Below are 21,398 nucleotides of genomic sequence, written 5' to 3'. Positions count from 1 at the left end.
CTCCTATGACAAAAATGACTGAGAAATCTATACACACTCTTATGCTAGTGCTGAAGGAAACTTTACACCTCTGTAAATGCAAATACATTTCATATTTTGGTCTGAATACACAGTCTGTTATTTGTGATGAAAATTACAAATCATTGCTGGACAAGAGCTTACAGGTTTACAGTGAACTGAGGCAGAACAAAACTCATGAAGAAGGACATATTAACACTGGAGTTACTCAATACTCATATGTAGCATTAATCTCACATGGGAACAATTATATTAAAATAAAATTGCTCTAAATTCTTTTCTGTATGTTTGTTCAATTAATAGATTAGGGAACGCAAGCTATTCATCAGATCCTAGCACCAGCAAATCATTCACTGGAAATGACTTTTTAGACATCTGTGCTTGGTTAAAACTAAACCTAAAACACATCAGTGCTTGAAACTTTATGTATGTCAAGCACACACCCTTCCAGTGCAATGTCTAACCTTATGACTCTTTAGAAGGGAACAAATATGGTGAGGATGCTTTAAAATTATTTAGGAAAGCCCAAGGGCTTTTGCAGTTTATATATGACTTTCTTTCCTCTTTTAATTACATCCTTCCGAGCTCGTGCTTTCAAATACAATTTACGCAGATTAAGCTGGTGACATTTCACCTCCTCCACAGGATATGCCAAGATGTGGTGTAGTTTACTATGGCTGCAGTTACTTAAAGCAGTCGTGTAACAGTTTCAGCAAGAGCACAACAAAACACAGGGATTCTATCAGCTCAGGCAAGTCTTCCACAACTTCAAGGGTATCATAAGGCAACCCAACACAGACTTACCTCCTAATAAGTAAGCCAAGTTCCACTAATTTCAGCAGATCTTGATACCTCATTTTAAACCATCTGAGAACTTCTGGTTTTGACTGAGTATCATCAATTTCATTAGAAAAAAAATACTAGAGACAAATCACTAAAAATATTTCCTCTAACTCATCAGCCACGAACCTCCCTCCCTGATGGCTTGGAATTTCACATGAGAACTGAGGAGCATCTCTCTCCCCAGCTAATGGCAGGGACTGAGCTGACAGGAGCTTTTTTGCAGGACTTTACGCATGTGACTGAGTATCAATTAGGTGGGAATTATTTAAAAAGAGTCATAGCCCAGCAGCATAGGGCTGTGAACACATAATGGCTTTGAATGCCACAGAAAGACAGACAATGAAAAACAACAGAGCCACTGTGCAGACTGAAGTGGAGAAAAGGAGCACAGACCAAGGACAAAGATGAAAACCCGCTCCTCACAGAAAGTTGTCACAGAGCCATTTGCACGCTTGACTCTCAATTTGAAATTTGACTGTTCAATTTTTATCACATAAAAAGCTAATTGAGACAGTCAACTGTAGAACCAAAAGAAATCTAACCTGAAATCAGGGCAGGGCAGACATGTAGCACTGTAACCTTAAAAAAAAATAAATTAAAAAAAAATTGCAAAACAGTTTATTGGGGTTTGGAGGGGTTTGTTTGTTTGTTTAAAAAATCTCTGCTATCCTTCTATTTTAATTCTTTGTCTTTTTTTATTGAAAATTAACCACATCTTGCATTAGAAGAATATTTTAGGTTTTCTAAGTTAGTTTCCAGCAACAGGCTGACTTTTTCATTGCTTAAAGGCCATCTTGTGACAACTAACAGTTTCAACACCCTTAAAAGATAAAAGTATGATTAGAAGGTTCATGCGAGACTGGGCTCAGCAATAAAATACTGATCCTTCTGAAGATGGCCATTAAACTAACAGCAAAAAAACTACCAGTGTGTAATACTACCTCTTCACTTTTATATTGTTTTCTACATCTCAGTCAACAACACCCCTCTGATATTATTCATGATGCAGTCATTTTAATTCTCTACGCAAGAGACTTGCATCAGGTTTTGGCATGTCCCTTTTGCACATTCATGGACTCTGTCAGCTAAGGAAAGTTGAAAGAGTTGGAAACACAGAAAAGCAAACACGAACTTATTAGACTTCAGATTAACTGCAGATTCCACCTGTGCAGTGGGTTCACGAAATAGAAATGAGCAACTGGACAACCAAGGCTGTAGAAGAGATTCTGTTACTTATATGTAGTCTGGTGGGCCATGCAGTAGGCTGGACAAGCAGCCTGCCTTTTTCCCACCACGGCAACCAACATCTTCTTCGAGCCATTGTGCATGCAAACATCACAAGGAACGGGTACATGTTCCAGGTGAAATAGCCCTGAGCATCTGCCAGAACAAGAACCTGTATGTACTAGAAAGCAAAGGCATCTTCTGCCCTCAGTTTCCAAATTGACTGCTTGGTATCACTCCACATGTACATATCTTTACACAACACTTGCACAAAGCTAAGAGAATAGCAATAATCAGTATTAATTTATTTATTACACAATCAAAGTATCTCAAACACATGGTGCGCATCTGTTCAGTCATAATACTATTTAGAAGAACTCAAGTTTTCTTTAAAAAAAAAATAAAAAAAAAAAAAAAAATCATTATTCATTACTACCAGGAAAACTGATGCCAGCACTAGAAAAAAAAGCAAAAACATCTGAGTGTCTGGTGATCACCAAACAATTTAATGTAATTGCTCAACAGTTCAAAAAGATAATATTTCTCTGGCTATAGTTTTAGAAGAAAATGTCAATAAATGCTTATTGCAGTCTCAATAGACTTTTACAGACTCCCTTAGCACAACAGAGAGAGGTGTCCCAACTCTGAGCTTCTCTGACAGCTGCTAAAGCTGTGAAAGTTATTTGGCTTCAACATGTTTCATTCCACTGAGAATAAAACTTTTAGAACTGGTCTTAACCCAGGTTCTGATTTGCTCCACTGTGCTGTGATCAAACGAAGGATACCTGGCTGTGCACACTGTCATTAGAAAATGTTAGACACAGGGTGCACTAAGTAGAGCCTTGCTTCAACTACTGACATGCAGTTGTGTTTCCACTTACTTTTTTCTTCCTAAAACTGCACATTTTTGTAGCATTCAACACTGACAGAGATGTTTTTCATATTTTTCACAGCTGGGAGGACAAAGTTCCTCCAGTTCCTCCTTTAATTTTCAGGTTAGCTTTTTCAAAAGCCAATTACTGGCATGAGCATTCTGAGAATGCCATTATAAAGGCCTTGATCTCTGGCAGAAAGTATTCATAATAGCATGAACCCCATGCTAAGGGTCTTCTGAAAGGATCTCTCTGGATCTTAAAATTAAAGAGTTCAATTTGTCATTAAAATATCTACAACATCGGGAAAAGGGGGAAAGGGGGAAGAGGGGGAAGAGGGGGGAAAGGGGGGAAGGTCCCCCACAAACAATAACCTCTTTCATGTACAGATTTAAATGTAGGGATAGTAGCTTCCATCAAAGGCATTACATACTCTGCCATCTGAATGACCTGCCCAGTGTCAGTATTTTAAATCTAGTGCATCCTGACAGATCAAGGCTTTCCATTTTCTGTTACCTCTGCCTCTCATTGTAAGCTAAAGCAAGTACCTAGTTATTTAAAATACAGACATATGTACAGTTTGCATACTTGCATACACACAAATGCAAGCACATCAGTAGCATGGACCCAGACACGGAAGACCTTAAAACATGCGGAGAGAGTGTATCATGGTACAAGGAAGTGTGTGAAGAACTTCTACGTTAGTAGGTTATTAGGATGAATTTTTACCAGTGACAGAAAGCTGGTTTATCACATCTCTCAGCCACTTCAGATTCAGCAAATAAAACACTAAACATGCGTTTTTTTCAGAAAAAGAAGAAAAATTAAATTATACCTTCTGCTTACAGTTATCTTAATGAAGAAATGCCTAAGCTACCAAAGATTAATAGTTAGTATAGAAACAACTCTTATCTGTATAATAAAATCGCCAAAGTAATTCCAATTTTGCCTTGGACTTCCAAAATGCAAGATGTACACATATGGTTGAATTAGCTCAGTTACTCAGAGATCAGTGGAGTAATACCAAAGATAGATTTGGCCCATTATCTACCTGCACAGCACAAATGAATAATGCAAATGTGTATGCAAAGGACCATGAAGTATCTCAGCTTAGCAGTGCATTTAAAATGTATCACTAACTTTCAGCTTCTTGAAATATTTATCAACCGCAGGAGGTTCCACTGAGAGCACACTCTATTAGGAACTTCACTGAATTTTTATTTCTACATCTGACTCAGAGGACTTTAGAAAAGGAGGCTGGAATTAACTGCTGTAACAACTTCAGGTACTGCTCTGACACCACAGGCTTCACGAGCACTTCATGAGTGTTTCTAAGTCACTTTAATGTTCTTCCCACAGTTGAGACCAGCTGGGGCCTTTATGCAGCACATCTTAGGAGGGAGAGGAAGAAGATAGCCAGTTTCTCCACATGACTTCAGAAGCCACTAAAATTACATTGTCTGCAATTAGAAATCTACTGAAAGAATCCACAGTAATGAGCATGCTTTAAGACACCACAATCAACTGAAAAATACCACGTAACAAGCAGTCTTACTAAAATCAGTCTAGTTGATACAAACTAGTTAAAATGACTAGTTGGAAGTAGGAACAAGCTTGGATCAACTGCACACAGCACTTAAACTACTAAGCACTAGTCAAATATTAAATTTGTTTTACTAAACTATTTTTGAAAAAAAATTTGATCTTGAAGTAATTACAGTAGTTCTATTGGTCTACTAAAGATGGGTACATCTGAAGAAAGATTTTTTTTTAAAGATAAATAGATTACCAGAAGAAAAAAGGGAAAAAAAACCCTGAAACCCACACCACAAAGCCCCCCAGCACTTAGCTTAACATTGGGTAGTTACAACATTTTGATCTAGACAATCTCTTGTTTCCTATTTTAACTGATAAAAACGAACTATATCAGAAAAAAAGTTCCCTCAAAGTCATGAGTTTTATTCATTATGGACTTTGGGAGGATACGTGTTTCTCCTTTGATCTCACAAATGCAGTCACCTAGTAAACAGTATTACTCCACAAAAACACATTCCTGCAGTGTTTTGAGTCAGGAATAATACAGAAAAACAATATGCTCTAAAAGCTTTGTTGCTGTTGTTGGTAGAGAGTACTAGACATAGGGAAGGGTGGTTTGTTTTTATATTTTATGTATTTCACTTAATTCAGCTAAAAGATCAAACCACTGAACTGTTACTTCAACAAGTACACAGACCTGTGTCAAAGAAGGATGTCGGGACTTTTTCCACACAACTTACTCTCACGTGAAATTCATTTATTTAATCCCTTGAATAGTCAGCCACATTTCCCTGGGACTTGGGCAGCACCAGATGAAACCAGCAGGTCATAACCATGCATTATTTTTACTATCTGTAATGAATTTCAAATTAGCTGACGCATTAAAAAAAAAAAAATCTTCCTGAAAAGCTCAGCAAAGTCTGAAAGGCTCAATATAATTACAAAAAATGCAAATCCCGTTCTCACCTACTTAAAACTGTGATCGGAAAAGAGATATCACTACAGCTGATGTGGTACTTTACTGAGAACATTTTCTAGGGTGAAAGTACAAAGCAACAGGTCTGCAAACTCAAAAGCACGCATCTACAGAAATACATTTTTGCACAAGGAAGATCGGCTGGTTGAATTATTTTAACTCAGTGAAATTACTGATTTTCTTAAAGCTTTGCTTTAGACGGGTTGCATCAACAAATAACCGCGGTCAAATCAAGTGTTGCTGAATAAGAACACGAGGCATTTGGGGGAAATAAGGTACTGAAGAGTAACATTTACTTTCTTGCCTTTAATGTGAACTCTTAAAATCTGGCCAATTATACTACCTTTTTACTCTTGGGTAAGAGACTTACAGCATTTTGAAGTCGAAAAACATCCGTAAGACATTCGAAGGTGACGTTTTAAAACAAGTCATAAACCTTTCTACGAAAGCTCCCATTCCATCTCACACAAGCGATCCATCTTTAAGGCTTTACCTTTTGTCGCCCACTTGTAAATTAATCTCCTGAATCACTTCAGCTGCGCCCTGGGAAGCCTCCTCACCGCCGAGCCGACTTTCCCTCCTCTCCGGAGCGGCAGCTCAAGCAGCTCTACTCTTTTTCTTTCTAATTCCCTCTCTCTTTCCTTTTAACACTTCCAGAAAGAAACTTGGAAACACCCCGCGGCCGGCCATTCCCCGTGCGCGGGCGGAACGCGGCGGCAGCGGCGGCCGACAACAACAGCAGCCCGCGCCGCCGTGCGCTGAGGCGGGGCGGGGGCGGGGGCGGGGGCGCGGCCGGGCCGCGGGCAGCGGCGGCAGCTGCCGGGCCGGGGGCGGCGCTCCGCGGGCACAAAGGGCGCCATGGCAACGGCGGGACGAGCCCCCCGCGGCCCCGTCACCGCCGGACCCGCCGCGGCGATCGCGACAGCGGCTCGGGGAAGCAGCCCTCGGCGACACGGGGCTGGGAGCCGGGCGGGGGCTGCGGCCCCTGGCCCTGCCACTGGCTCAGCCACGCGTTTTCAGCAATTTATGGGTTTTTTCCGCCAGAGTGCCGATCAATCTCCGCACATATGTATAGTCATTTAGGTTTTCTAATTGAGGGAAGTCGATAAGCTGCTACTGAACAAATTTGAGGGCTGGGCAATCACCAACCCTGTTAGGTTTAACAAGGGAAACTGCTGGATTCTGCATCTGGGACGGGGCAACCCTGGGTGAATGCACAGACTGGGGAACGAGAGGCTGGAAATCAGCGCCACGGAAAGGGACCTGGAGATCCTGGTCGATGGCAAGGGGAATCTGAGTCAGCAGTGCCCTGGCAGCCAGGAGGGCCAAGTGTGTCCTGGGGGGCATCAGGCACAGCATCACCAGCCGGGCAAGGGAGGGGATTGTCCTGCTCTGCTCTGCACTGGGGCAGCCTCACCTCGAGTGCTGGGGGCAGTTTTGGGTGCCACAGTATAAAAAAGAAGTTAAGCTTGTACAGAGTATCCAAAGGAGAGCCATGAGGATGGTGAAGGGCCTTGAGGGAAAGCTGCATGAGGAGTGTATGAGGTCACTTGGTCTGTTCAGCCTGGAGGAGACTGAGGGGAAACCTCACCGCAGTTACAACTTCCTCACGAGGAGAAGAGGAAGGGTAGGCACTGATCTCTTCTCTGTGGTGACCAGTGACAGAACCCAAGGGAATGGCCTGAAGTTGTTTCATGGGAGGTTTAGGCTAGATATTAGAATAAGGTTCTTCACCCAGAGGGTGGTTGGGCACTGGAACAGCTCCCCAGGGAAGCAATCACAGCACCAGCCTGACAGAGTTCAAGAAGCATTTGGACAATGCTCTCAGGCACAGGGTGTGATGTCTTGGGGCTGGCCTGTGCAGGGCCAGGGGTTGGTGTTCCTTGTGGGTCCTTTCCAGCTCAAGACATTCTATGATTCTATTCATAGCATAACATCACACTGAATGAATTAAACTCCACATCAGTCTTACAGGTCTTATCAGTCTCTTACAATACGCAACATTGCATTTTGGGGCATATATTCTTTCTTTAAATTTTTCTTTTAAGCTTCTGCTTTGCAGACAGTACAACTTGAAGCTGTCAAACTTTTAAATACACAGTCATCTAGAAAATAAAACTTACTTACATTCAAATTTTTAGATACGTGCGAAGCAACAGGTGGCAAGGTCACAAGCTAAGGCATAAGTGCCTGGCCCAGCCTCCAGGAGGGACAACTCTGACCCTCCAAAGCACGTTGCTAGAAACAAATCTATGTACAGCATTCCTGCCGCTGAATGCAGCAAGACTGCGTGTGCACCCTGAACTCTGAGAGCTCTTGGGTCAAGGATCAAGATGCCAAAGGTGGAAATGAAGCTCAATCAATATTCATGACAAATTTCTACAATCCCAGGCAAGACGCCCATAGGGGTAGTTATGCTCATAAAAGATTGGTGTTGTTTTTCGGCATGGTGCAAATGTTAAAGTGGTTCAATTATTCTGCTGAAGTCAAAAAGATTTAACTTGCTCCTGAGAATTTCTTGCTAAACTGCCTTATTCAGTCCACGCATTTCCATTGGTCAACACCTCTGTGATCTGAACGCTGGTGGAAAACAACTGATCCATTATTTTGTATACAAAGATCCTGCCAGGAAAAATAGCCTTCCCTTTCACATAAATGTTAAGCTTCATAGTCAAATACTTTGTGTGAATAAACTTGTCAGCTTAGACTCCAAAATGAGTCCTTCCCAAGTTTTTTTATGCAATTTTTATACCCATTTTCATTTAAAAATAATTCCTTGCACACAGCCTTTGTTATTTGCTGCCAATATTTAGGTAAAAGGCTGCAGGACTGGACTAGAGGCTTGCATTTCAGCCTTTTAAAATTCCATATTCAATCCCGGTCTTAAAAAACCAGCTCCTTTCTACTTACAAAGAGCCACCCCTTTCTCTGAACCACAATGACCACGTTCTTAACATCCCCTATCATTAATATTTACCACTACTGATTGGGAGTCATAAAATTTCACTGCGCACTTCAGTAGCCTTCTCTCAAAATGTCACAGTGAAGCTGTGGTCAACTTTTACTTGATTCGACAGGACACAGCATACAACACTGAGGAAGGAAAAGCAGCATTTCAGGGTCTGAAGGGACAAAAAATAGCTGACTTGGCTTCTACCAATCTTCCCTGGGTTTATGTGCACTGCCTGGGGCAGACATAGGTGCAGGGGTTGCCCTCACCTTCCTCCCAAAAGGGAAGAGAGGTAAGAAACAGATAGGACCAAAGCAGGTTCAGAGGTTTAGAATCAGAAACTTATTTTAAACAACTGCCAAGGCCAATGAAATAAAAACAGTAACAACAACAACAATAATAATAATAATGGACACAATCAGCTACTTCTCCCAGCAACTTTTGGAAGGGGAAAATCCAACAGTTAAATGTATTTCTAAAATTTCAAGGAAGTAAAATGTTGCTGGGAGCAACGGATAAGTCCTTTATTTTAGCTCCTGAATGGCAAAGCTACCAGCTTCCTTGTAACTCTGCCAAGCTGTAAGTGTCATTTAAGGAGAGCAATACAACAGTTTATTGTTGTTCTTCAGTGCTGCTTAGGATGTAGAAAAAAGACTGTTTATGATACATTAAAGGTCACAAATAAATAGTAATTTAATAGGAAAAAAATCTACTCCACAGGCAAGAATATCTCAAAGGGATAGCTAATTACATAGCAGCCTGAGATGTTCTCTTTCATTAAAATGCTGTGAACGACCATCCTGTTTCATCTCAATGAGCTAATATGCATCACCACCTCAGGAAAGCTCTGTTGAAAAAATAAGAAAACAGGTACTATAAAGTCTACTGCAGCAGTGCACAATACACATGCAATTTTGCAGTATATTTAATAGAGAAATTTAACCTATCAATACAATTGAAACGGATTTCACTCTCATTGCCAAAATCAGTGACTGGTATTAAAATGGATTGCCACATATTCGTGAAAGAGTTGTTCAATCATTTGACATTTGTGCAGATTGCTATCTTTATATAAAGGGATCCTATCTCTCATAAAACTGATTGACGAAAGTGGAGGAAAACTATTTCCATTTCAAACCCATATACTGTTCCCAGATAAGGGTAGAATACCTACCTTTTCTGAATCACAGAAATTCCTACACACTTAAAATTGATCAACTCCTTAAGTGCTCTGTTAGTATTTGACTCATTGAAGCTGTGCAAACTTTGAGAGTTTGAGCAGAGAGAAACAGAAAGAAACCCTATAATGTATTCCTGAACTACGGGAATAAAAGGAAAACTGCCTTTGAGTTGGAATGCTGAGAAAGGAGATAAAGTGTGTGATTTTTCTTTCATTCATGCAGCACATGAACGGTTATCTCTGAACCACAATTCAGTGTTTTTATGCTAACATCCACACCTCACTTTAATCTACACAAATGCACATTCCCATTCTTTTAACATTGGCTCATCAAGAATCATTTAAAACATCTCCAAACATCAAGAGTGTAGTACCTAGGTGAATTAATTGTAATTTGAATGGAAAACATCAGTACTGACATCTATGTTTTCAGAAAAGATAAATCTGTAAACGTTTCAAAGCAGCTGTATGAAGGCCAGAGTCAAGGGTTAGCTTGGGCTACTCTTAAATGTGTGTAGTGAGCCAACAGGACCCATGCACAGGATAAACCACTGTACCAACCAGAAATAAGATTATTTCATTTAAATGAAATAAAGTAAATAAAGATATTTACTGAAGTAGTTTCTGTACCGAGTTTTGGTAGGTATTTTTCCTCCTAAACCCTTTCAAAGGGACACTTTGCTGTTTTTCTGCTTGACAATCTATGCATATGCAGACAGAGATTATTCCAGAGTCTTTCCTTTCTCTCTAGTAACATTTTCTGGTCTGGGACACTAAGTTACTGTGAAATAGTCCTGCAAGTACTGTGAAACTTCAGATGTTTTTCAGAAGCTCAGGCCTCTGTCACAATCTCTTACTATATTTTACTCATGTTTCTCTCTTGATTTGATAATCCTGTGGGGATGACCACTCTAGGAGTAAGTAAGGGGTTTGTGTGGTACTGGGCATGGTGGCTCTGCAGATCCCTACAATTTTTTTTCCATGACATACTAAGCTCAGGCAAATTGAATAAACAGGATTTTTTTTTCTTGCATGATGAATGAAGAAAGCTTTTTTCAGGGTCTGAACAGACAGTAAGAGATAGCGCTAATTTCCACCAACTTTTGTTCTTTATGTTCTGTAACACTAATGAATAGCAGAATTATTTTAAAATAATATTACAGGCCACAGAGTCTTTAAGACTTAACTCTGTTTCCCTGATTGGGGGAATAACCAATTCAGTAACAGTAAGCAAGAGGAGAACATGCCTATTTTCTAACTAGCTTAGTTGAAAGAACTACTAAGACATTTCCTACTACTTTGTATCACCTTTGTAAGTATTGTTACATGTTTTTAACACGTAGCAAGAACTTTGCAGAATGTGAGCCACTTTTAAGTCACACAGTAGAAAGCAAAACAATTTCAGAAGGCATGCTGAAGATAATCCCAGTTTCTTGGAGAGAACATGAATGTCTGCAAGATCACCTGGCCTATGCAGAGCCTTGTTACAGAAAGCTGCTCTGAGCACTGTATTAGAGAAGTGGGATGGGACAAAAAAAGGCAAAAAAGAAGTAGGTTATTCCAGACAGTGCAATCTGCCTATTTTTTCTGTTGATGATTTAAACACCATCAGAACCATGGGATCTGATAGATAACCTTAGTCTCAAGAAACCCACACCACCCACATCTCATAGGCAAAGCTTAATGGTCAGTGCTGTTCTGTACTACTTAGTACTCCTTACTGTTGTAAAGATATAATGCAAGCATAAAAACAGGACACAGAAGCCATGACACTGGGGAATTTTTTCCCCTTGTTTTCAAATCTTGGTTGTTGACTTATGCAGCAAAAATAGGAGAAATTGAAGAAATTCTCCCTCAAAAGAATATTCTGTTTCTACAATCTATGTGCATTTATGGCTATATTGCAATGAGCACAAATGAGATCGGTTTGCAGCCTGTAATTTACTTATAATATTTCATCTTGAACATCTATAGCTAAAACAGAAGAAAATTGGTGCACTGGTAGGCATTACTCCTAGTTCAGTCATCCAGAAGAGCTTCACTGCCTGTTCACAACATGAGAAAAATCTACTAGATGCCCAACGATGCAGAATACAATGCATTAGGATAAGGAGAAAGAATTGTAGAATTGTAGAGTAGTTTTGGTTGGAAGCGACCTTGAAGATCATGTAGTTTCGACCCTCCCCTCCATGGGCAGGAACACCTTCCACTAGACCAGGCTGCACAGTGACCCATCCATGCTGGCCTTTGAACACTTCCAGAGATGGGCCATTCCACAATCTCTCTGGGCAACCTGTTCCAGTGCCTCACCGCCCAAACTGTAAAGAACTTCTTCCTCATCTCTAACCTAAACCTGCCATCCTTCAGCTTAGGGCCATTACCCCTTGTCCTGTCACTACATGCCCTTGTAACAAGTCCCTCTCTTGCTTTCCTGTAGGCCTCCTTTAGGTACTGGAAGGTGCTCTAAGGTCTTCCTGAAGCCTTATCTTCTGCAGGCTGAACAGCCCCGCTCTCTCTCAGTCTGTCTTCATATGAGAGGTGCTACAGCCCTCTGAGCATCTTTGTGGCCTTCCTCTTGACTCAATCCAACAGGTCCCTGTCTTTGTTTGGGACTCCACAGCTGGATGCAGCACTCCAGGTCGGGTCTCACAAGAGCAGACCAGACAGGCAGAATCACCTCCATTGATCTTCTGGTCCTGCTTCCTTTGATGCATCTCAGGATACAGTTGGCCTTCTGGGCTGCAAGTGCATATTGTCAACTCATGTCAAGCTTCTTGTCCACCAATACCCCCAAGTCCTTCTCAACAGGGCTACTCTCAATCCATTCTCCACCCAGCCTATATTTATGTGTGGGATTGCCCTGACTCAAGTGCAGCACCTCACACTTGGCCTTGGTGAACTTCATGAGGTTTGCAAAGGTCCACCTCTCAGGTTTGTCCAGGTCCTGCTGGATGGTATCCCTTCTTTCTGTTTTGTTGATCACATCACTCAGCTTGGTGTCATCTGCAACCCTGCTAAGGGTGAACTCTGTCCCAGTGTCCATGTTGCCAACAAAGATGCTGAACATCACCAGTCCCAATACCAATCACTGAGGAATACCACTTGTCACCAGTCTCCTCTTGGAGTACCAATTCACTTCCCTCACATCAACAAGTTGTTAGTAAAGATTCCCTGATCAGCATCTGATCTTTCAAATTTGATGCCAGTTCAGAGTTTGAGTTCAAATCCTTCTAGGACAACAGTAACAAATGTAGGGAGGGAAGGTGCTGCTGTTAAATGTGCATTCTTATTACACCTCACCTCAACAGTACAGAATCCTGGAAAACCAAATTAGTGAGAGGATGTGCTCAACTGTATAAACTCTTGGACGACTGGGTAATGTGTGCTATTTTCACTTGAATTATAAGATCTTTTTTAGTTAAAAATTATTGTTTGAATAGAGGAATCCTCAAAAGTTGCTGTATTTAACTGCAAAGAAAGTCTAAGGGTGTATTGGAAAAAGATTAAATCAATATTGGAACTAACAAATGAAATGTGAAAATGTGTTATTACAGCCATGTGCTCCATTGCTGGTGTGGTGATCAGTGGCAGAAATGATTCATCACCACAACACAAAACAAGGTCTGTAACGCAGTTTCACTTGCTTCATCTTGTATGATGTATACAAGCATCAAGAAAGTTCAACATCTGTGATGCTGAAGCTTTGTAATAGTCAAACATTATGATGGGTTTTCTGTCAAACTAAAAAGAGTTCAAGACTCAATAGTTTGAATGCACAGAACAAGGGCACAGCAGCAGTGTATGTCATATAGTCTTACACAGTGTCACTTCTTCAGCCTCCAAGTCACTTTGAACAAGTAGAAGGCTTTTAAAATCTGACTTTGTGTCACAAGGCAAAGAAGAAATATATCCTTTTATCTGGGAATTCATGTCTGACCAGAAATAAAGACTTGCTGCTCACAACAGGCTGTTTTTCTTCTCTTTCTGAATATAAAAATACAGTACGGGTCTGGTAGCATGAGGCTGCTTTCTGCTCCCAAAAAGATCTTGAAAATGAAACTACACATTTGGAGAATGAAGATTTGGGTTTTCAAGCAAACCGGGATATAAACAGGTCAGGAGCTAGTAGTCAAAGTAACAACACAACAGAAATCCATAAAGGGAGTGGTGAATATTGACAAACATGCTTTTCATTAGAAAAGACTTTTTGCATCAATTTTTGAATTAAGAAAATCAATCAGAAGTGAAGATATACTTGACAGCAGCATCGGGAAGCAGCAGAAGTTCAACAGAGAGAAGCAGTGCAATCAATTTGACCTTTTGTAAGACACTTCACCAACTCCACAGAAACTGGGTATTAAGCAAATAGCCATAAAATAGGTTGAATTATTTAGCAAGTGTGGGACTTCTAAAACAACCTAGGCCATGACCTACCTGTGTCAGCAAATCCAACTGCACTGGAAAACTGTGTCTCCCAGGATGCAGCCATGGTTTGATGGGAGAGCAAGAATAAGGAGAAGTTCTTCAGGACAGAAAAGCCAAAGTCTGCATTCAATTCAATTAGCTAGCTGATATAACTAAAATTTTAGAGGGAAAGACAAAAGTGTTTTTAAAGTAAAACCTATGGGAGAAAAAATTGGGGGAGGGTGTGAGTGAGCATAAAAGATGTTTCAGGCTTCTCTACTGATAGTGACAAAACTCCATTTTTTAAAAATTACTGTATGGTGCTGACTTTTTTTCCATGTATATTTAAAATGGACATTATAAAATCATTGGGCACAGACATAATAATGTTAGCAATGCCTCTTTTTTCATGCAAAATTTCTTTGACAGCTTGGCATATAGTTAATCACTTTTTAAAAACTGAATGCACACCAATGCAGTGGACCTAGTTTTTTAATCTGTCAGCCAGTAATTTGTCATGAACAAACTTTAAAAAACTGATTAAATACTTCACTTTTTTTCCTCAAGCTTGTGCCTTGGCAATGGGCTGAAGAAAATGTGTATTTCCAGTGAGATTAATGAGTAATTATTGGTTGAGATTAAACTGCTATATAGATTTAATGGATTTCTGTTTTGGCTGTAGAAGTACTCAGAATAAACTGATGAATGATTGCTGCAAATGAAAACAACTTAACTTGTTCAGAAGGGAGTTGTGGAGGCTGAGGGATAAAAAGAGAACAGAAAAAGCTGGGAGTGAATCTGATGTTCAGAAAGGCGTATGACACTCCAATACTAACAGGAGAGAGAGAGAGGCACCTGTTAATGACCACACCCACCATTCCTTGTGAGGTGACAGGCACATTAACCCTCACTTGCTACAGCAGTCATATCAGGTACAAAATAAATCTGTCTCAGGGAATTCTTTTGGACAGTCATGACTGCTTGGCTGCTGGAGTTTCAGTTTAAGTTTTTAGTCAGATAAGGATAGAGGTGTGGTTTTGGTTTGGTTTGGTTTGGGTGTTTGGGTTTTTTCCTCCTAAAAGCACACAGTACATCTGTTTCATAAGTTTTATTATGGATATAATCATTTTGTAGAACAGGAAGTTCTGAAGTATGGTTACATATTATCATAGCAAATACTAAAGGCCTCACATTCTACCTGTAGAATATTTGCTGCAAAAACCAAGTAACAATGTTATTTGCACCCAAGAGAAAGCAACTTGGACAATAATTAACAGACCAATTAAGTTATTTAAACTTCTGCTAACATTGTCCAGTCAATAATGCATTCACTCTAATAACAATGTTACATTTAAATAACATTCTTTTCACACTTTGTCTTCACTCTGCAGCTCCGTCTTTTTCTTCCTCTCTTCTCAATCACTCCCTTATTCTTTCACTTTGCTCACTTACCTCTCCTTACAGTAAATCCAGTTCCCTTAAGGAAAAACAAAAATCCCATCAACACTCAAGCACACTATTCCCTCTGTTGGCATGTTATGTCTCTGCCTGTGTCCTCAAACAAATGCAACAGTATTTTGTGAAGAAATAACACCTACTACCCTTTCTGCACACACTATTGGAAACTGTGTTGCTAGTTCCTTGTAGTGCAGTAAGCGTGAACCACAGTGATATATTTTTTTAAATCCAGATTGCAAGTTGCCTCTTTCCACTTCAAAATATACCATGAGGCAATTAGCACCCCAAAAACACCAGAGTCCCCAAAACACCCAACTATTTCAATTCCGCCCGGAAGCCAGACCTACCATTTCCTGTGCAGCACCAACAGGCTGCAGTGCCAGACCTTCACTGCCCACCGAGGGCACACACCCCTGCCCAAGAGTGCAGGGGCTGAATTCCAGCTCTGCTTTTAGCATATGGTGCTGGCTCCAGTGGCCATCAGAGAGCAGCAGGGCTGAGCTGTACCCGGGGCAGGGAGAAGCGTGCCTCCAGCATGGGCAGGGCAGTGTCCTCCCCAAGCAGGGTGCTGTCCTACAGCACCTCTTTTATTCTTTAAGGGTGACAATACACATAACTGCCTACAACATCCTTCACCCCACCTTTATGTGCCCAAGAAGCCACAAGTAACTTTGATCTAGTGGATCAGTATTTTTCTGTGCACAGAGTGCTCCGCCACAATATTTTCTTCTCCCTCTTCAGAGATGCCAAGAGATTTTGGTCACTGCCTCTTCCCATGCTGTGATGCAAATTTATTGTCTCCTTTCTTTTTATGGCAACACACTGTGCAAGAGTTTCTGCTTGTGTCTTGGCCCATGCTGAGCTGTCAGCCTTTACACCTTGCCCACGAGTGTTAAATTCAAAATCTGTTTCTCAGCTTTTCAAGTAGCTGCCCTCATGTGATATAAAAGCTACCAGTAAACCAAGCTGATACACTGGGTAGAAAACATTAGTGGAAACTACCAAGAGACTGTTTGGTCTAAGAACTTATATTTATGAGACGACATTATCTCTATAAACTGGAAGATTAAAAGTTACATTGTGTGACCTACATTCAAACTCCCTACATTCAAAGTATCTGCTGGGAGTGGGCACAGAAAGGTAGCAACACATTTCTCAGGATGTCTTACTAGAGTAAGGAATTTAACCCTCCTAATAAGAACCTTTTCGCACTGTACACATTTACAAGAAGAATGGCTAAAGTCTTCCCTAACTTATGCCACCTGAAACAACTCTGAAATAGCTGACAACACCATGTCTCAGGGAAGACTGTCTCCTTCCCTTGGCCTCCAGAGGAAAAGGGTTGTCTTTTGGGTGTGTTCATAAACTGGTGGATAGGGCCTAATTACTGTAAATGAAGTTGCTTTTATGCTTTGCTAGTTACAGACAGAATTTCTCCCAGCTAGGATGTTATGGAGATTACAACCAAGGGCATGACAGAGAACAGGGGCTTTCTGAATGAATACAAGCAATTTTATCTGCCTAAAAGAATCTTGAGACCTATTCTGCAGGCATTTGTGTAAATTACCTTTGAAATTTCCTTCATGATGAGGAAGGTGATGCCTACTGCACATTTCTAAACTAAAAAAATCTTAACTGCACAGGCATATGCTGGGTTTCTTCCACTTACAGACTGGTTTGTGCTCCCTGTGACCTAGGGAGAGCAGTTCTGCTCAGTCACACGCAGACATACCCTATACCTGTCAGCTGGAGCTGTTTTGGAGGACAAAAGAAGAACTGATTCTAATAGACCTGCATAGCTTAGACAGCATCCAATTTGGCCTTTACTTATTCTAACAATAAAAATAAATGCAAATAAATGCAGAATCATGGAAGGAAGTAATACTTGTTCATGTTGAAAGCTCTGAAACACGTAAATGTTTATGCAACACTGGGATGCAGACATAGCTGCCATACACATCCCAGAAGTAAATATATGAGCAGAAAGTGTTGCACCCATTTAAATAAGCTTTTCCATACTTGAAATCTTTATGCAAAGGATACCGAGAGATTAATCTGCTTAGAACTTATAGGATATTATATTACTTATAGCTGTAGGTAGTACCGCCTTCTAGCAGGTAATATGTGACAACCACCATTCTTAGAGACTGCATTAATACTGTAAGACGTACCAAAATAAGAATCAAAAAGTTGTGGTTTTTTAATGAAAAGGTTTTTCTCATATTCACTAAAACAAGTAGACTTATCAAGCATCTAGAACTCAAGCAGATGCAAGTACGTGATAATCATAACTGATAATCATGTCCACCTTTCTGCTCCTTCATCTTACTGAGAACAATGAGAAAATGAGGAATGGTTCAGTAAAAAAACAAGTCTTTTGCCAGCTGCTTAGCACTAAGTAGTGAAATAAAGTCAGTCTGGAGATTAATTCACACTACTTCATAAGCCTAAACCAAATTATTTAGCCTGTGGGAAGACAATTGAAAGCAGTAAGGAGAGCGTAGAGCCCAGTGAGGCTATTTCCCCTGCTCCCACAGCCTGGGGGGATATTCCCTGTTAGCATTACGGCAGGAAATCATGAACAAGTGCCTGTGGAGGTACACTCATGGGTAGTCTTTCACTGAACAGGACAAAGGCTTGGAAACACCATTTTAGCAGTCAGCTTTATTCCTTATACCGCTCATCAATTCACAAGCAGCATTTTTTTGGGGGTACATCATGGCTTTGAAACATTCTGGGACCTTGGTATTAAAGACTGTGGAGAATCACAGAGGAAAACATGAGCGAGTAAATCTCAGTCATTCAGAAGGGCAAGGCCTTTTCTGGGGTGTTTGTCTCTTGTTGACAGCTGGTACTGTTAATGAAGCCAAGAGGCGGTGAAGAGGTAGGAAGTATTTAGCACTGAACACAAGGCTTGTTGCAGAAAGTGTTTGCTTGCTTGGTTTTTCTTGACTCTCTGCAACCTAACATTTTGAAGCTATTTTTCTTATTCTGCCTTTTCCAGTTTCTTTCCCCCATCTCTCCCAGCTTTTGCTGTTATTTATTGGAGTCTCTCTCTAATTATTTTCCTCCATGCTAAAGTAAGGGCAACGGTGCTTTTCCTTCACTTAAATTTAAAATTGTATGAAGTTCACATGGAAAATAAGAGAGTTACCATGCAGTATTTTTTCCTTTTAATTAAGATAACTACTTCACAAACCTACTAAATTCTATTTCACCTAAAAATGGCAGGTAATTTTTTAATTCAGGATTTGCATAAAACAGAGAAACTACAAGCCTCGTACTGAGTGTTTAATTAAGGAAAAATTGATATGGCCTAGAAGACACAAAAAATTATCTGTACCCCAGACATTTTGTCATCTGCTGCTCTATCACTGGAGATATAAGCATCAAATACCTTCGTAATTTCTTCTATGAGGAAGATGCTTTGATGTAGCTAAGTGAAATATCCAAGACAAAAAAAACCCCCAAACATAGAAAGTACCATGTGCCAATTGTGTCATATCTTTCACAATGTGAAGATATTTTTAATTTGATAAACTTACCATGATTAAACTCATAAATTAGCTGCTGGCTGTATTGAGCAATTAAGAGTCACTAAGGAACTGTTTAAATGTTGACATTATTACATGGCCTTATAATATGCATGACTTGTAGACTTAGAGAAAATATATGAGTGTTTTTTATCAGATCAAAATACACTGACTTTTCTGGAAAAATACATTTTAGAAATGGGAATATGTTCATAAGTCCAGATCATCCCTGTACATTAAGAATTAATACTTTGTTATTGAAAACTGAAACAAATCAGAGTTGCACTTATGGCCTAAAGAGAATCCTGGAATAGAAAAATACAAAATTATATGAAGATAAAGGTAGCAATAACAAGAACTGTGTATCAGCTTGGAGCATAATAAAAAAAAAAAGGAATTTACATAAGAAATTTTAAAGTACAAACAATAACACTTCCTTTCCATTCCACCATAATTTTATATATTTATAACCAAACGTGTGAAAAATACACACACAGAATAGAATACTTTATGTGAAACTGTATCAATGCGAGAGAAGTTAGGACTAAACCACTGTGTAGAAGATAAGGAAATTTCACTTTTTGCTCTGTTATCCAAAGTAATTTACTGTCCAAACACAAAATGTCCATGGTGGCTTGGTGTCACTATAGGCACTAGGAAGTACTAACATAGTTTCATTGTTTCAGCTGATACCACTAGTGCTACTCACACATATTTGTACAGTTCAAAAGTTAGATATCATGGCTAGGAAGAGTTACATACCCCCTTGCAGTTACACTAAAACAATTAAAACTTTAATTCTTTCAGTGAGAAGGAATTTGGAATGAAATTATAAAATGCCAGTTAAGAAAAATAAAGGCAATAATACCATTAAAATAGCACACAATGTTTTCAACTTTGTTAAACACTATCAAAATAATTACAGCACAGTACATGTATTATTTTAAAAACGGCTGAGATACTCTGAGACATAGTACTATGAGAATATGATATATGCCATGTCAGGCTTTGTCTGTTAGAAACAAAATGTTTAATTTTTAAAAGAAAGCTTTAGCAGTGTAATAGCCTTATAGATTGTATGTTTTGCAGCAGCATTCAACCAAAATGGGACTGCCATGCATTGCATTTGAAACCTATTTTGTGGAAGGTTTTTGAAACCAACAAACCAGAAAATCTGTTGTTTGATAAAGGAATAAAGCTTTACTAGAGTATTAAACCCCCCCAAATGGTAGGTATTTGAGACTTGCTCTTGGAAAGAAGGATAGCAAAGAATCAAAACTCCGTTGTGTATATCTCTTGCATAGGGAATCTGTTGCCTGAAGTCCAATGATATGAAACAAATATTAAGAAAGGAAAATGTATTTGTATGATGGAAACAATATTCAAGCCAACATCAAAAGAAAAATGTACTCTGAGGCAATTATTTCCTGAAAAAATTAATCTTTCCTTTCTTCCCTCCTTTTCCTCTCACAGACTGACCTCAATGCTGTGAAAACTCTCACTCTCTCCAAAACAAACATTACAGTACAGTTCCTCCATACTTACAGGATCAATGCTGCTAGAAGAAATGAAGTGCTTGGAAAAACTACAGTAGATGAGCAAAGTCAAAAATTTGTCCTCCACGAGATAAATTTACATATTTGTACCTCAATCTTGTCTTTTTTTATTTTGGAGGCTCTTTGAACCGCTGGTGTGCAATCTACACACGCAAATCTGTCTGAGAAGGTGAAATCCAGAAGGGTGGTAGCACATGGCCATTCACCTCATTTGCACAATGTTTTACTGAATCACAGACTCACAGAATCAACTATGTTGGAAAAGATCTTTGAGATCATCAAGTGTAACCGATGACCTAGCACCACCATTTCAACTAGACCATGGCACTGAGTGCCACATCCAGTCTTTCCTTAAACACCTCCAGGGACAGTGACTCTACCACTTTCCTGGGCAGCCCATTCCAGTATCAAATCACCATTTCTGTGAAGGCCTTCTTCCTAACTAAACCTCCCCTGGCACAGCTTAAGACTCTGTCCTCTTATCCTACTGCTAGTTGCCTGGGAAAAGATACTGACCTTCACCTGGCTACATCCTAATTTCAGGGAGTTGTAGAGAGTGATAAGGTCTTCCCTGAGCCTCCTTTTCCCCAGGCTAAACAACCCCAGGTCCTACAGCCACTCCCTACAGGATTTGTCTTCCAGACCCTTCACTAGCCTTGCTGCCGTTCTCTGGACATATTCAAGCATCTCAGCATCCTTCCCAAGCTGGGGGGGCCCAGAACTGGACACAGTACTCAAGGGGGGGCCTCACCTGAGTGCTGAGTACAGGAGTACAGTCACTGTCCTGGTCCTGCTGGCCACACTGTTTCTGGTACTTGGCCTTCTTGTCCATGTGGGCACAGCTGGCT

At 40.1% G+C, this 21,398-nt stretch overlaps 1 protein-coding gene across 11 annotated transcripts in view; it reads right to left on the bottom strand.

Moving 5' to 3' along the window:
* Positions 1 to 21,398, bottom strand: part of CTNND2 (catenin delta 2) — a 655,093-nt gene that overhangs the window by 428,617 nt on the left and 205,078 nt on the right. The window contains exon 1 of one of the 11 annotated variants that reach the window (XM_039571883.1): positions 5,963 to 6,205. The exons of the other annotated variants lie outside the window; for them this stretch is intronic. The gene's annotated coding sequence lies outside the window, so the exon portion shown is untranslated. Of the gene's footprint in view, positions 1 to 5,962; positions 6,206 to 21,398 lie in introns of those variants that run through there. 11 annotated transcript variants of the gene reach the window in all.

This window comes from Corvus cornix, chromosome 2 (assembly GCF_000738735.6).
Source record: "Corvus cornix cornix isolate S_Up_H32 chromosome 2, ASM73873v5, whole genome shotgun sequence".
In the NCBI taxonomy this organism is placed as follows: Eukaryota; Metazoa; Chordata; class Aves; order Passeriformes; family Corvidae; genus Corvus; species Corvus cornix.
The sequence above is the reverse complement of the archived record's forward strand: the minus strand, read 5'-3'. Positions and strand labels throughout refer to the sequence as shown.